Source organism: Kogia breviceps, chromosome 12 (genome assembly GCF_026419965.1).
Source record: "Kogia breviceps isolate mKogBre1 chromosome 12, mKogBre1 haplotype 1, whole genome shotgun sequence".
Classification (NCBI taxonomy): domain Eukaryota; kingdom Metazoa; phylum Chordata; class Mammalia; order Artiodactyla; family Physeteridae; genus Kogia; species Kogia breviceps.
In genome coordinates this window covers 68711078-68726997 of record NC_081321.1, presented here as the reverse complement: position 1 = coordinate 68726997, position 15920 = coordinate 68711078, and positions in this window count along the sequence as shown.

The window sequence follows — 15920 nt, the reverse complement described above, 5'->3', positions numbered from 1 at the left end:
TGGAAACAAGGCTTTGTGGGAATAGGCTTTAGCCCAAGAGTCAGATGGGAAATGTCTGAGACATCTAAAACTGCAAGTATAAACGGTCTGCAGTATGAGAAAACTTGCCTGGCTCTTTTAGTCAGAAATCCATCAAAAAGTTCTCCATGTGCTACTCTTGGCTCTTTATGGGACACAGTACTTTCCCATGACTGCATCAGGGTACACACTACAATGTTCTTTTCCCAACACTGATCTTAGCCAGCAACTTCATTCTTCTTTCACTTTTCAGATTAAATTTTGCCTACCAAGTAAATAGTTGGATGACTGACTCTCTCTTAAGTAGGTCCTCAGTTATCTTCTATTTTAGCCTCTTTTTTGTTTCCTTTATAGCATTTACTAGAATTTTGAATTATGATATTTATTGCTTAAGAATTTTAAATTTACCTCCCTCACCAGAGGAGTTCTATGGAGAGAGGTAATGTCTGTCAAGTTCACAGTTGACTCCCTAGTACCTAGCATTGTGCTTGGCATTGAAAAAACACTCTGGAATGAATAAGTGTTTGATGGCAGAAGGATGAACAACAGGCTCATATGTGGTATATTCATTGTATTTAGCAATAGCAGTCATTTGCTAAAATTGAAGCAAATTATGGTGTTACTGCAATGCAAGAAATTAGCAAAGTAACTTTGAATGAACTGAGCCAATGGCTGCTGATATGATACTGTATTCTATTTCTTCACTCAAGCTATGAGCTTAATAAAGCTATCTCCTGGAAGGAGTTTCAAGAAGGCTGGGAGATTTCCTAATAAGGAAAGCTAAAATGAGAGAAGAGACTGAGTAGGGCAGCGAGGAAGTGTGCGGGAAATGCTTCCTCTAAAATTTTCTGAGTATTCGTCTACTTTTGAAAACATTAATATATGTCCTTTCTGAGCTGAAATCAGCTCATTTTCCAGGCAAAGATTTCATAGAAAATGGTGGCCAAAAATAAGTAAGATTTGATGGAGACTTCTTGCCATGAGAACAAGCTCTGATTATTCTCTCAACATAAGGTCTATTTGGACATTCAACTGAAAAATAAATTCTGAGGGTTTTTTCTCTAATTGCCATAGTCAAGATCTGTCTCCTAACTCTTCCTCCTATATCTCACCCCAATTTTATACTAGTGTCTGACTTCCTCTCTTCCTGTCTTACAAATTTTATTTTAGCATCTATTATGTATCCAGAAATTGGGAGTATAGTAAAAAAAAAAAAAACAAGATGTGTTCCCTTTTCTCAAGGAGTATATACCCTTTCCTATGGACCTCCACAACCTGCCAACATATTCATGGGTTGGAAAATTAGAGTCAGCCTGGTTTTTTAAAATAATTTCACTGGTTTTGAGATTGGTCCTTGTACTTCTTACATTGAAAGGGCTAGATGCAAAGAAAGAATCAGGGAGACTGCCAAATTCATGCATAATGTTCTGTGTCATTTTTCTGTTGCCATAAAAGGAAAAACATAGCTCCAGTGGGTGATGAGCAGGAGTGCAGCAAGGACATGTCAGTGACTATGTGAGGTGTTAGGAGATGCCTCTAAGAACAAGTTGGCAAGGAAGCCAGAGACCTCTCCAGACTTGGCAGTTAGATTGCCAGCACTGCCTTGAGTTTTCTACTAGCATTTCTATCCCTCTCATGTTTCTATCCTCAGTTTCTTCCTAACTTATGATTCTTAGAATCCATTTGTCATATTTGAGTTAGAAATTCAAATTTTATCATTTTCTAATTAAAAAATGTTACAGTTTCATATTGAACTGAAACTGGCTCTTAGATTCTCCATAGAGCATCATACAGTACCCCTGGTATATGGTTTTTTTTTTTTTTTTTTTTTTTTTGCGGTACGCGGGCCTCTCACTTTTGTGGCCTCTCCCGTGGAGGAGCACAGGCTCCGGATGCACAGGCTCAGAGGCCATGGCTCACGGGCCCAGCTGCTCCGCGGCATGTGGGATCCTCCCAGACTGGGGCACGAACCCGTGTCCCCTGCATTGGCAGGCGGACTCTCAACCACTGCGCCACCAGGGAAGCCCCCTGGTATATGTTTTGAGTTGCCTGAAATCACATAAGCAATTGAAAGAAGAGGCCAAAAGTGTAAGGAAGAGGCAAGAACTCTTAGTGCCTTCTCTTTATAGCAGTTGTAGTGAAAGCTAAAAACCAGTTAAGATCGAAAATGTTGGTTTGGACCATAAGAATGCCTTTATATCAGGAATTTACTAGATGTTTAATACTTTTGATTGGTATGTAATTTGTAGATTATAGTAGGTCAACAGTAACATTGGAGTTAGCAAATATCAAAATGAAAGGGGTGGTATATATTATAAACACTTTTTTGGTATAAGTGATATGGATGTGTTAAAAAAATAAAATATTTGCCAATTGTTTCTTTGTATGGTCTTACAATCATTCTGCATCTTGCAAATATATATATTTTTGCCACTGTTTTTCTCATTGGCCACATGATCTTGCTGAAATTTAAGCTCATTATAGCAATAAAAGGCTATTTTACTTGCTTATTAGTCTTGTTACTAGTCTAAATTCCTTTTTCTTCCCCCTGAAATGGAAGAATTTAACCATTTCTAAAAATATAACATAAGGGACTAATAGAATGGGAATTTGCTATGGTATGCCTGATATGTCCACATGTATGTATTGTTTTTATTCAAATTAATTTAAGTGTATTTTATCAATGTACAGTATTGAGAGGGAAACCACCTCTCTCCTCCGCTCAGAGAAGAGCTTAGAGGAATACTTGGCCTCTTTCCCCATTACTCACATGCTCATCTCTATAAGCACAGGATGAATTATCTGCTAAATTTTGTAGTAGGCATTATATACATTCAATCCCTCTCCCTTTCCCCTCTCTGTTTTGGTGCCAGCCTCAAAAATCACAAATTCCTGTGCCTTTAGTATGAAGCTTGCCAGGGGAAGCTTTGAATTTTTCAGATCTATTCAAGTATATTTAATAAGAGTTTGAAGTACTAGCAGGCCCTCTACACTGAAGATTTAAAGCTAATTCTATAAACAGCCTTACTGTGATTAAAAGCTGATATTTTCATCTCAGTGTCTTTGACTCTTATGCTTTATATCGTAATCAATTCCCAACCCAAGAGAGGAAGAAAAAGATGTTATTTATTCAAACTTAAAAACCCCAACACAAAGAAACAGATTTCAGTTTTACTTTTCATTTACAATACTATGGTGAATATTTCACATATTCACCTAACGCACATGTGGAAACACTAAAATGTGTGTTTGTACATACACAGGCATCCACACACTTAGGAATCCACATAAAAATTTTCTGAGATAATATTTTTCCATATTGAAGAAACTCAGTTGAACAATAATTTACAAGTTTCTGTTCTGACTGAAACTTGATTTCCATAGATTTCAGTTATATGTAACTTAACAGTGACTTTATTTTCCTTCTGCCTGAAATGTTTAAGATACTTTCATAGCAAAGATTCCATGTATTTAAATTGTACTTATGTTAAGAAGATGAGATAAAAGAACTTAGATGAAAATATACTTAAAGGGCTTCCCTGGTGGCGCAGTGGTTGAGAATCCGCCTGCCAATGCAGGAGACACGGGTTCGTGCCCTGGTCCGGGAAGATCCCACATGCCGCGGAGCAACTAAGCCCGTGAACCATGGCCGCTGAGCCTGTGCGTCCGGAGCCTGTGCTCCGCAACGGGAGAGGCCACAACAGTGAGAGGCCCGCATACCGAAAAAAAAAAAAAAAAAAAAAAAAAAAATATATATACTTAAGAAGAACTTCAAAGAGAAAATTGATCCTTCAGTATAATCTTCATCTTTGTAAACTATTTTAATCAAATTTACTTAAAGTATTTTATTTAACCTAATTAATATCTCTCTCTGGTTTTCAAGAGATAACATTATATTAAAACTGTGTATACTAATTCACAAATATTTTTCAAAGATAAATCTGTGTTTACATAAAGCAATTGTTTTGAAATTCTTAAACCTCAAAGACCTGTATTCTTAATTCTCCCTCACAATTTTTTTTCACTGAAATCAGTTTATTAATGCTTAGATGTTGAAGAGTTGATAGAATTTATCAATTAATTGTCCAACAGAACACTTTTACATTTTAAAAAATGGTGAAAATTACATTAATAGGTTAAGTTGGAAACAAACATAAATATGGAAGCTTCTTTATAATAAATAAAATGGACATTTCAGGTTTCAATTTATTTTGTTTTTAGCAGCATTTGACTTATTAAATATTCTCTCTCATTTGGATTCCTCTTCACCTGCATTGGTGGAATTATACCAGTTTTCCTCCTACATCTCTGGTGTCTCCTAGGTCGTCTACTTTGTAGGCTCATTGTCTGCTACTTGGTCATTAAAGTTGGACTTCCTTAAAGGTTAGTCCTAAGTCTCCTTTCTCCTCACTTCACATTCTCTTTCTTAACCATATGCACATATTTCTCATGAACTTCTCCAGCTGAGGAAGATTGCTTTGTATTTCCAGCTCTAATCCTTCCTCTCAGCATGGATGGATATAGTCACCCCTTATTTGGCATTACTGCCCAGTTATTTAAAGTAACCTCACACCTCATTCTCTTTCACTTTTCCCCTGAGCATCCCCACTATTCCTCCAGTTTCACATTTCAGAAAGTGGGTCATCATTGACAACTTACTCTTCCTTATTCTCTGTATCCAGTCTTTTATAAATCTTATCAGATGTGTCTTTCAAATCTCTTTCATCCATTCACCTTTTCATTGTGACCATTCTAGTCCAAATTCCCATTATTTCAGACATTAATAATGGTGATTTAATGTGATAGTAATATTAATTATTAATATCTATTTTAAATATTTATAAGTTAATTTCAGTACAAGAGAAAGCTACACAGAAGACAGACAATTTTGGTCATGTAATATTATGTCATTAATATGATTTTAGTCAGGAAACTGGGGAGTACTAATTGATTCATTTCTCAAGAGTAAGGATTACTATGGACCATAAGTAATCCATAAATCATTTATTGTTCTGGTGACTTCTTAGGCCAATATCCTATAATAAGTTTACCTAGATGAAGATCTTTGGTTATATTTAAAATGTAGATATTTCACTAAAGACATTTATTATTATATTTTATTTATTATTATTAGACTTTCTTCTCTCCGTGTATCCATGGCATTTCTTGGAGGACTTTGTGACTTACCAGCAATGTGTTTCAGGAGAAATCACAGAGGGATGTGTTAAGTAGTGAAAAAGAGCTTTGCATTTGAATTAGATGAGAATTTAAATCCTAACTTTGGTCACTTAATTTTGTAGAAACTTGCATGCCTTCTTTAATTTCCAGCTCAATTTCCTCATCTGTAAAGGGGGACAATAATACTTTCTCTTGGCTTATGAGGAATATCAACTAAGATACAATTCATGAAACACATTATGGGGCTTACATCATGACCCCATATGTTCTTGAACAAAACTAAAACTATATGTTATGGGAAATATTTTAATTTTCTTTAGTTGTACTTTACATAAAGATTAGAACCTAAATTTAGCCCTAAATAATTTGAATTCCATGAATAAAAGTATTTGGTGTGTGGTTTACTTCATTAATATATGCTTATTAACTTATTGGATATGATCCTTTTAAGTTACTTTAAATTCTTTGTGGGAGCTATGTAGTACATACGTTGTAAACTAATGAATTAGATAAAATCTGGCTCCTGTTTTTTTCATGATTCCTATTCTGTCATACCTGTGTAATAAGTTACCTTAGAAAGTGCAACTCATGTAACACATGTTTATCGTTACAAACCAATAGTAAAAGACCAATTACGTAATTTTTTGCTGTATCTTTATCACTTGAATTTTGAATCTGGAAATTTAAACCTGAAAAGACCAATTAAATATAATTCACCTGTTCATATGGAAAATTCATGCAATTGTTCTGCTTACTTTTTTCTAAGTAGACAGTTTCGTGCCCAATTTTCTCCATTCAATGCATTTTACACACAGCATATGGAATAGCTTTTTTACATCTTCCATCAAGCATGTGGAGGTTGGTGAGAAAATAGATCATAAGAAAACATTTTTAAAAATACATGAAATACATTCAAGATGTATAAGGAAAACTAAATGCAGATTTTTCATGGCCTGGCATATTTAGGAGTAAGAAAAGCAATGGATTCAAAGCATTGATTTCACTTTTGCTCAAACTACTAAATATGAGTAAATAGAAAAAGAAATATTTATTTTTCTATAATTTTCATGAGGCAAGAAAAAATCCAATTAAGATTTGAGTTAGGTTACTGATTATATCTATATTTCAAGAGTCGAAAAATTTTTATTTACATCAAGCAGAAAAAGCAAATCTAGTTCCTTTGGAGCAACACCTGTATAATAATCACATATCATTAGAGATTAGAAGTGATAGAACTTACCAAACAAATAATAAAACTAGAAGCAGAGAAAATGCAGGGGAAATTTTTGAAAGTATTTCATGTTCCTTTAACATGGTTTCTGAACATGCTAAATAATGCTTAATTGTAAACTTTTGTAAAACTAAATAGGATATTGATCTCTGTAACTTCTTAAGTTCAAAGTTCTATGCTAATAACTTTATGTACTTTTTATCATTTAACTCTTATAGCATAATTATATGGTGGTAAGGTACAATTAATAAAATTTCTTTTTCTCCAATCAAAGAGACTGAGGCTTAAAGATAATAAGAATTATGTCTAAGATCACACTTCTATAAATTGGTAGAGTTGGAATTTGATTTCAGTCTTCGGATTTGAGAGCTTACATTTTAAATCACTAACATATACTACTTTTAATATAAGAACATATTGATAACCTGAGAAAAATTATTATATCTTATTACTTTTGCATACAGCAACATATCTGTAATTACATATACTCTATATTGTCTCGTTATAGTTTTAAAATGATCTGTAACTATCTAATCTCAAATGAGTTTTATAGATAATACAGTTTAGATTTTAAGCTAGATTTGTTTCAGATCAAATAGAGAGTAAGTAGCAGAGTTGAAATGTAAGCTTAAACCCTGCGATTGGAATGTCTTGGAGTGGGCTGTTATTCTAGTTGTATGAGTTGTTCAGTTTATACTGATTCATATATATGCTTTTGTATATTTCTTCCTTTTGAGCATGCCATGCATTTATAAGATTACTAGGTGACATTTTTTTCCCTTTATTTCAACAGAACTGTGTTTACTTCCTATTATTTGCCAGATATATATTGTTATGGATATAATTTTTTTAAACCGAATCTAGCCTTCAAAACCATAAAGCCCAATAAAAAATACAAGTAAACAACTAGTTGTAATGCAGTGGTTAAATACTTTCCTTAGCAGTATAAAAAAACTGTTATGGAATTGGGGCAGTTCTCATTCTGCCTTGCTTTGGAGCAGCCTGGAAGAAGAGATTATACTGAAGCTCTGGGATAGACTAAAGCTAATTAATTACTAATTTGGCCTAATAAATAGTGTGTGCCTATCCTTTGAGTTAATCAACTACAAGATTACTCAGTAAATACATATACTTTAGGCAGCTCTGTTTGAGAAATCTTACAACTGGCTCTGTTGGTCTGTCACTTAGCTGCCGCCCTTAAAGAGTTCACAATGAAGCCAAAGAAATGAGAGGCCACGTTTCAAAAAATGTTTGTTCCATAAGGACAGGGGATTTTCTGCTCTGTCCATGAGTATATTCCAGGCTATTTGTAAAGCCTTGTTCCTAATAAGCAGTCAAGTAATTATTGAGTAAAGGACTAAATGATTGAATGAGTGTGAAGGAAAATGTAGACTTTGACACCTGGGTTCAAACCATCATATCCTCCAACTACTAAATTTCTGACTGCAGGCCTTTGGGGAATAAATGCATCTAACTTATATGGTAGTTCTGATGATTAAAAATAATGTATGTGAATTATAGGTTTTGGGGTAATTATTCATAAATATGTATAAAAATTGTTCAGCAATATGAGAAAATTGTAAACCCCAATAAGTTGTAGAGAGGGTTGTGCTGAGTGAGTCAAAGAGATAGTGGGTGAACTGAACTTGAGCTTCATGGATAGAACTTCGTTATGTTTCTGGTTTCTGAATTTCCTGCTTCTCCTTCACGCACATTGTCTGACTTTGCTATAAAGCTTAGATAGTAATACTTACCTTACGGGGATTAAAGATCTGGAGGATGGCTAATGCAGGGATTTCATAAAAGGTATCTAGCTAGTGATCATTGTGGATTGGAACAGCTAAGGGAAGTTTTACACAGGAGAAAAAGGTAAATCAAATTAAAAACCAAACTGAACAACAACAACAAACCTAGAAAAGTACTCAAATAGAGAATGGAGCCACGTAATAAATTTAGCATATTTGTACGGAAAAGTTAAAATGTTTATGTTGCTTAAAAATTTATGGACGTAAGAAGCAGCAGCAATTTTATACAGTACTACGGCTGTTCTGCAGCTATAGCTGGCTTTGCTAGAAGAAAAAAGAATATGTATTAATTACTTTGTGATATATATATATATTATATATAGGTATAATATATATATTATAATTTGAAAGCCATTCCATTATCTATAAGAATCCAGATGCTAGCCCAGTTTTTTTTTTAACATCATATTATGTAAGTTAACTAGGTTGCCTTCAGTTTCCTCATCTACGAAGGAGAGAAAATAAAAGTATCTGTTTCATACAATTATTTTGAGGATTAAATAAATAGGCAGGTATAAATCCCTCAGAACAGAGTCTAGAAGGTTTTAGTATTCAATAAAGTTAGCTACCATTATTATTTGTCATTTCTTTCAAGATTTCCTTGAGCTAGAATGGACCTCAGAGACCAGTTTATTCATTTTAATCATTACTCTTTTTACATTAATTTTCTAAGACTGAAGAGTCCTAATCTTCTGGTTTTTCATGGAGGCATTCCATCACCTTGGCCATTTAAATTACATCTTCCTGAGCTGCTTCTATCTGCATTACATCTTTCATTTCACTAGCAATCACAGTATAGAACATTGCAAGCGGTCCTCAATAATTTCAGAGTAGGATAAGCTTATGTTTGTGTCAGGTCCTTACCTTTCCTAATGCTGCCCAAGCTTTTTAGTCTTTTTGTGCACCCTAAGGGGAAAAAACGCTAAATCATTGTTTCCTTTTCCTGGATTTGGATCTAAGAGTTCAGAACCCACCATCTAAAAAGATAGTGTTTACACTTGTTTTCTCTAAATGCATTATCCTAATTAAAATAATAATACTTTATATTCTCATAGTGCTTTATGATTCAGAAAATCCATTTGATCAGAAGCCATAAGGTACCATCTCATTATGTATTTTTACTATTCTACAGCATTTCTTAAGCACACATGCACACCCACACAGATATAAAGCCAAACCAAATATTTTTTACCCCTCATTCCAAATCTTACTCTACAACTAATATGAGGTGGGATTTAGAATGATTTCTGTAGTATGTACATCCTGTATGTAAAAAAAAAACAAACAAACAGAATTTTGGAGGTATTTTTTGAAATGTTCAGAATAAAATGTATGTATCATCAATTACTAGTTTGGATTAAACCAAAATCTCCTGATAACCCATTACATTCTTAAAATTGTGCTCAACTGAGTCTTGGTAGAGCCACAGAGATGCCCCTGGACAGCTCAGCTCATGAGGGTGGGTAGAGCAGTGAACTCTGAGCAACCAGCCCCTTTACCAGAATAATCCAATTTCAAGTGTTTTTATCTGGCTTACAATTTCACTTGAAGAAAAGATGCCATGGTTAAAACTGGATTGAAAACTACTATAGTAGGTAATAGAAAAAGGGTTTTTAAAAACTACCCATCCTCAGAAATCAGATCAACAAAAAATTTAGTAAGTCTAGTTAACTGACGACCCTAAAATCTCAGGGGCTTTAAACTATGAGATATATTCCACAGAGGGCTGTGCTCCATTTTGGCCATGTTTAGAGATCTTCCTATGGCATCTCTGTTTACTCTGACAGAGAAACATAGATGGTAAATTAGTCACTACCTTCCAAGGGTGACATTGCTGAGTGTATCTGCTGACTTTTCACCAGCCAAGCAAATCACACCGTCATGCCTAACTTCAAAACATGTGAAAGTTTGCTTCTACTCTGTGTGTGATGGAGGAAAACTGGAGGTATGAGCAAACAGTAGTAATGACCACCACAGGAGCCAACTTTATGTAAGAGTATGCTGAATAAAGTGTAAAATATAATACCTACACAATTCCTAACCTCATAAATCTTAGAGAAGTAAGTAGTTCTGTTGGTACAGGATTTATAGATAAATCATGTGATTTCACCATAATATGGACATATAGAAGCAGAACCAACCAGAATATAAAAAGTGGACCATTCTGGAAAATGAGACCTTAAAGGTCATTGATCATGTGTGCCATCGTAAAATCCTTCAACCTCTTTGTTTCCCACACTCTTTGTTATAAATTTTAATTAAAACTAGTAGGACAGATATGACTATGGTTAGAACAATGATTTCAACTTTCAGAAAGAAAACTCCATTTTTATAAATATACTCAAATATTTTATAAAATATCAAATAAAAGTTTTTTTTAAACACGTGCTTAATTAGCTTTAAAAACCACATTCTTAGATTAAAAATTCATCTCTTAAGCAAGGAAATAATTGGCCTTTTTCATGTACTTTCTTTTTTTTAATTTTTAAAAATTTATTTTATTTTATTTATTTATTTTTAACATTTTTATTTGCGTATAACTGTTTTACAATAGTGTGTTAGTTTCTCCTTTACAACAAAGTGAATCAGTTATACATATACACATGTTCCCATATCTCCTCCCTCTTGCATCACCCTCCCTCCCACCCTCCCTATCCCACCCCTCTAGGTGGTCACAAAGCACAGAGGTGATCTCCCTGTGCTATGCGGCAGCTTCCCACTAGCTATCTAATTTACTTTTGGTAGTGTGTATATGTCCCTGCCACTCTCTCACATCGTCACAGCTTACCCTTCCCCCTCCCCATATCCTCAAGTCCATGCTCTAGTAGGTCTGTGTTTTATTCCCATCCTACCACTAATCTCTTCATGACATTTTTTTTCTTAGATTCCATATATATGTGTTAGCATACGGTATTTGTTTTTCTCCTTCTGACTTACTTCACTCTGTATGACAGACTCCAGGTCTATCCACCTCATTACAAATAACTCAGTTTCATTTCTTTTTATGGCTGAGTAATATTCCATTGTATATATGTGCCACATCTTCTTTATCCATTCATCTGTTGATAGACACTTAGGTTGCTTCCATGTCCTGGCTATCGTAAATAGAGCTGCAATAAACATTTTGGTACATGACTCTTTTTGAATTATGGTTTTCTCAGGGTATATGCCTAGTAGTGGGATTGCAGGGTCATATGGTATTTCTATTTGTAGTTTTTTAAGGAACCTTCATACTGTTCTCCATAGTGGCTGTATCAGTTTACATTCCCACCAGCAGTGCAAGACGGTTCCCTTTTCTCCACACCCTCTCCAGCATTTATTGTTTCTAGAGTTTTTGATGATGGCCAATCTGACCGGTGTGAGGTGATATCTCATTGTAGTTTTGATTTGCATTTCTCTAATGATTAATGATGTTGAGCATTCTTTCATGTGTTTGTTGGCAATCTATATCTTCTTTGGAGAAATGTCTATTTAGTTCTTCTGCCCATTTTTGGATTGGGTTGTTTGTTTTTTTGTTATTGAGCTGCATGAGTTGCTTATAAATTTTGGATATTAATCCTTTGTCAGTTGCTTCATTTGCAAATATTTTCTCCCATTCTGAGGGTTGTCTTTTGGTCTTGTTAATGGTAACCTTTGCTGTGCAAAAGCTTTTAAGTTTCATTAGGTCCCATTTGTTTATTTTTGTTTTTATTTCCATTTCTCTAGGAGATAGGTCAAAAAGGATCTTGCTGTGATTTATGTCATAGAGTGTTCTACCTATGTTTTCCTCTAAGAGTTTGATAGTGTCTGGCCTTACATTTAGGTCTTTAACCCATTTTGAGTTTATTTTTGCGTGTGGTGTTAGGGAGTGTTCTAATTTCATACTTCTAAAGGTAGCTGTCCAGTTTTCCCAGCACCACTTATTGAAGAGGCTGTCTTTTCTCCACTGTATATCCTTCCCTCCTTTATCAAAGATAAGGTGACCATATGTGTGTGGGTTTATCTCTGGGCTTTCTATCCTGTTCCATTGATCTATATTTCTGTTTTTGTGCCAGTACCATACTGTCTTGATTACGGTGGCCTTGTAGTAGAGTCTGAAGTCAGGGAGCCTGATTCCTCCAGCTCCATTTGTCATTCTCAAGATTGCTTTGGCTATTCGGGGTCTTTTGTGTTTCCATACAAATTGTGAAATTTTTTGTTCTAGTTCTGTAAAAATTGCCAGTGGTAATTTGATAGGGATTGCATTGAATCTGTAGATTGCTTTGGGTAATAGAGTCATTTTCACAATGTTGATTCTTCCAATCCAAGAACATGGTATATCTCTCCACCTATTTGTATCATCTTTAATTTCTTTCATCAGTGTCTTATAGTTTTCTGCATACAAGTCTTTTGCCTCCTTAGGTAGGTTTATTCCTAGATATTTTATTCTTTTTGTTGCAATGGTAAATGGGAGTGTTTTCTTAATTTCCCTCTTGGATTTTTCATCATTAGTGAATAAGAATGCCAGAGATTTCTGTGCATTAATTTTATACCCTGCTATTTTACCAAATTCATTGATTAGTTCTAGTAGTTTTCTGGTAGCATCCTTAGTATTCTCTATGTATAGTATCATGTCATCTGCAAACAGTAACAGCTTTACTTCTTCTTTTCCTATTTGGATTCCTTTTATTTCTTTATTTTCTCTGATTGCTGTGGCTAGAACTTCCAAAACTATGTTGAATAAGAGTGGTGAGAGTGGGCAACCTTGCCCTCTTCCTGATCTTAGTGGAAATGGTTTCAGTTTTTCACCATTGAGGATGATGTTGGCTGTGGGTTTGTCATATATGACCTTTATTATGTTGAGGAAAGTTCCCTCTATGCCTACTTTCTGCAGGGTTTTTATCATAAATGGGTGTTGAATTTTGTCAAAAGCTTTCTCTGCATCTATTGAGATGATCATATGGTTTTTCTCCTTCAGTTTGTTGATATGGTGTATCACGTTGATTGATTTGCATATATTGAAGAATCCTTGCATTGCTGGGATAAACCCCACTTGATCATGGTGTATTATGTGCTGTTGGATTCTGTTTGCTAGTATTTTGTTGAGGATTTTTGCATCTATGTTCATCAGTGATATTGGCCTGTAGTTTTCTTTCTTTGTGACGTCTCTGTCTGGTTTTGGTATCACGGTGATGTTGGCCTCATAGAATGAGTTTGGGAGTGTTCCTCCCTCTGCTATCTTTTGGAAGAGTTTGAGAACTATAGGTGTTAGCTCTTCTCTAAATGTTTGATAGAATTCGCCTGTGAAGCCATCTGGTCCTGGGCTTTTGTTTGTTGGAAGATTTTTAATCACAGTTTCAATTTCAGTGCTTGTGATTGGTCTGTTCATATTTTCTATTTCTTCCTGGTTCAGTCTTGGCAGGTTGTGCATTTCTAAGAATTTGTCCATTTCTTCCAGGTTGTCCATTTTATTGGCATACAGTTGCTTGTAGTAATCTCTAATAATCTTTTGTATTTCTGCAGTGTCAGTTGTTACATCTCCTTTTTTATTTCTAATTGTATTGATTTGAGTCTTCTCCCTTTTTTTCTTGATGAGTCTTGCTAATGGTTTATCAATTTTATTTATCTTCTCAAAGAACCAGCTTTTACTTTTATTGATCTTTGCTATTGTTTCCTTCATTTCTTTTTCATTTATTTTTGATCTGATCTTTATGATTTCTTTCCTTCTGCTAAATTTGGGGGGTTTTTTTGTTTTTCCTTCTCTAATTGCTTTAGGTGCAAAGTTAGGTTGTTTATTTGAGATGTTTCCTGTTTCTTAAGGTATGATTGTATTGCTATAAACTTCCCTCTTAGGACTGCTTTTGCTGTATCCCATAGGTTTTGGTTCGTCATGTCTCCATTGTCATTTGTTTCTAAGTATTTTTTGACTTCCCCTTTGATTTCTTCAGTGATCACTTCGTTATTAAGTAGTGTATTGTTTAGCCTCCATGTGTTTGTATTTTTTACAGATCTTTTCCTGTAATTGATATCTAGTCTCATAGCGTTGGGTCAGAAAAGATACTTGATACGATTTCAATTTTCTTAAATTTGCCAAGGCTAGATTTGTGACCCAACCTATGATCGATCCTGGAGAATGTTCCATGAGCACTTGAGAAAAATGTGTATTCCATTGTTTTTGGATGGAATGTCCTATAAATATCAATTAAGTCCATCTTGTGTAATGTATCATTTAAAGTTTGTGTTTCCTTATTTATTTTCATTTTAGATGATCTGTCCATTGGTGACAGTGGGGTCTTAAAGTCCCCTACTATGATTCTGTTACTGTCAGTTTCTCCTTTTATGCCTGCTAGTATTTGCCTTATGTATTGAGGTGCTCCTATGTTGAGTGCATAAATATTTACAGTTGTTATATCTTCTTCATGGATCGATCCCTTGATCATTATGTAGTGTCCTTCTTTGTCTCTGGTAATAGTTTTTATTTTAAAGTCTATTTTGTCTGATATGAGAATTGCTACTCCAGCTTTCTTCTGATTTCCATTTGCATGGAATATCTTTTACCATCCCCTCACTTTCAGTCTGTAAGTGTCCCTAGGTCTGAAATGGGTCTCTTGTAGACAGCATATATATGGGTCCTGTTTTTGTATCCATTCAGCCAGTCTGTGTCTTTTGGTGGGAGCATTTAATCCATTTACATTTAAGGTAATTATTGATATGTGTGTTCCTATTACCATTTACTTAATTGTTTCGGGTTGTTCTTGTAGGTCTTTTCCTTCTCTTGTGTTTCTTGCTTAGAGAAGTTCCTTTAGCATTTGTTGTAGAGCTGGTTTGGTGGTGCTGAACTCTCTCAGCTTTTGCTTGTCTGTAAAGGTTTTAATTTCTCCATCAAATGTGAACGAGATCCTTGCTGGGTAGCATAATCTTGGTTGTAGGTTTTTTTCCTTCATCACTTTAAATATGTCCTGCCACTCCCTTCTGGCTTGTAGAGTTTCTGCTGAAAGATCAGATGTTAACCTTATGGGGATTCCCTTGTGTGTTATTTGTTGTTTTTCCCTTGCTGCTTTTAATATGTTTTCTTTGTATTTAATTTTTGACAGTTTGATTATTATGTGTCTTGGTGTGTTTATCCTTGGGTTTATCCTGTATGGGACTCTCTGTGCTTCCTGGACTTGATTGACTATTTCCTTTCCTATATTAGGGAAGTTTTCAACTATAATCTCTTCAAATATTTTCTCAGTCCCTTTCTTTTTCTCTTCTTCTTCTGGGATCCCTATGATTCGAATATTGGTGCGTTTAATGTTGTCCCAGAGGTCTCTGAGACTGTCCTTAGTTCTTTTCATTCTTTTTTCTTTCTTCTGCTCTGCAGTAGTTATTTCCACTATTTTATCTTCCAGGTCACTTATCCGTCCTTCTGCCTCAGTTATTCTGCTATTGATCCCATCTAGAGTATTTTTCATTTCATTTATTGTGTTGCTCATCGTTGCTTGCTTCCTCTTTATTTCTTCTAGGTCCTTGTTAACTGTTTCTTGCAATTTGTCTATTCTATTTCCAAGATTTTGAATCATGTTTACTATCATTATTCTGAATTCTTTTTCAGGTAGACTGCATATTTCCTCTTCATTTGTTAGGTATGGTGTGTTTTTATCTTGCTCCTTCATCTGCTGTGTGTTTTTCTGTCTTTTCATTTTGCTTATCTTACTGTGTTTGGGGTCTCCTTTTTGCAGGCTGCAGGT